Here is a 2,463-nt window from a genome sequence, read left to right on the forward strand (position 1 = left end):
TAATCCTTAACTTTCACTCCACTCTGTGCTAAATCGAACGATCTTTTCGCGAAATATGTGGGTGTCAAAGAAGATAGGCTTAATAGGAAATAATAGTAGATGAAATTTCTTAAACTTTTAATATTTTAATAAATTATTTATCATTATTGCAGTGGTGTTCCTAAACTTTACACGAAATCGAACAAGTCATTTTTGAAATATTAATAGGGAGATGAAAATACGTTTATGCATGCGTTAACGAAAGTAGTGGACGGAATCAGATAAAATCGATAAGGCACGAACTGGGCTCAATCGATTATACTTTAACACATACTTAACTGCTGAATGACACTCAGGATTGCATTCATAAGATCTAATAGTATTGACTTTAGTAATTGTAAAATGTGCTGTTTCTAGATTGAAATTTTTATTTTATTGTGTATTAATGAATTGGTTAAAAGTTGCCCGATAAGTATTTAGGATTTGGAGACCTGTATGAATAACTGAATAATGCTTCTATTTTTTCATGGTTTTTACTTCCATTAGTTTAATGATGATTATTTAATTCGTCTCTTTACTTCCATTAGCACTTTATAAAATGTATTATAATACACCTTGATTAAACTTGTAACTTTCTGATTTGCATTTCATGTTCCTTTTTACTGGAAACTACTGTCCTTCAATTAACTCTGGTCGCTTTGACATTCTTCACCAGAATTAATCTAATCCGCACTTGATTATGTAAATGGTTTAATATATTTTGTGAACACTGAGTACTAAAAGTTTGATACGTTTTGACGCTAAGAATACACTTTAGAGGTTCTCTTTCTGCACCTAAAACTAAAATTAATTTTGTGTTCCTTATTTATGTATTTATTATTATTGTGATGTATTTTAATGGATTTTTATTTTATAATCCTACCATACGATCGATTTTGAACATTTGCCAATTTTACATCAATATAATAGGAATTTATTTACGAAACGTTTTATCATCGAAAGTGACTTAGTCTATTATTTTATTTATTTATTTTTGTTTGTATTCAACGAATAATAGTTAGTTGCACTTCGATCACCGGATTTTTTATGTTCGAACACCGGAATGTTTTATTACTTTTATTAAAAAAGTCCGACAAGTATAGTTAGGGGGGATACAAAATGGCGGTTGTTTCAAAATGTTAAAAATCAATTATTTTTTTATTCGGTGCTAAATATCCTTGAAACTACCAACAGTACTAGAAAACATAATATGACATAATTTAAACTAAAGTAAATTTGCTAAAATATGAGCCCTTGTAGCGTTGTTTACGTTTAATAGTTTCCAAGATAGTTTTTTTAAAAGCTAAGTTTTATAAAAAAAATGTACTGAAAAATCAGTAGTTGACTCAAGAGTCATTACATATAAAGATGTCTATAAGCACTCAAATTAAAATTAGTTTATTGAGCTATAATGTGGTTTATGACTTTTATCTTGGTCGGATTAGTAGTTTTTACGATTATAAGTATAGATCTGATTATAAACTACATTATAGTACATTAAACTATCTTTAATATGATTGCTGGCAGACATCTGTACATGTAATGAATGACTCCTGACATATAGTTTTTCATAAATCAAAAATTTCGTCCGAAAAACTAGAAGTCAACATTTTGTGATTTTATTTCGGAAAATATCATACAAACTATCACTCATAAGAAGATAAACATCATAAAATATTTTTTAGCACATTAAGCTACCTTTAATTTGAGTGCTAATAGGTATCTGTCCTTCTGATGGAGCCTAAGATAAAGATTTCCCACAATAAATTCAGTGCCTATAGATTTTTAGTATTTATGAAATGCCCACACTAAATTCAGTGCCTATAGATTTTTAGTATTTATGAAATGCCCACAATAAATTCAGTGCCTATAGATTTTTAGTTTTTATGAAATTCCCACAATTAATTCAGTGCCTATAGATTTTTAGTATTTATGAAATTTCCACAATTAATTCATTGCCTATAGATTTTTAGTATTTATGAAATGCCCACAATTAATTCAGTGCCTATAGATTTTTAGTATTTATGAAATGCCCACAATTAATTCAGTGCCTATAGATTTTTAGTATTTATAAAATTATTTTAATTTTTAAAACTGTCGGAACTATTGAACGCAAACAGGAACTAGGGCACATATTATAGTAAATTTACTCTAATTTCATGTTAATTAATACATTTTTAAATTGAGTTTCTATTTTTTTCTAAAAAAAATTAAGATAAGGAGCTCTTTGAATAATTTAAAAAAAAAAATCATGTTGAAACAGCTGCCACTTTTTATTCCCTCTAACTCTACTTAAAAGACTAATAAATTTTGGATAGTAACTACACATAGTTTTCATTAAAGTAATTAAACATTGAGATGAAATATCTGAATTTTTTTCATTGGCCTCTTGTACTGTAAATCAATCTTTCAGTGTAATTGTTTACATCACCCAAATTATATATA

Source organism: Halyomorpha halys, unplaced genomic scaffold (genome assembly GCF_000696795.3).
Source record: "Halyomorpha halys isolate HHAL.00 unplaced genomic scaffold, Hhal_1.1 Scaffold1667.1, whole genome shotgun sequence".
Taxonomy (NCBI): Eukaryota; Metazoa; Arthropoda; class Insecta; order Hemiptera; family Pentatomidae; genus Halyomorpha; species Halyomorpha halys.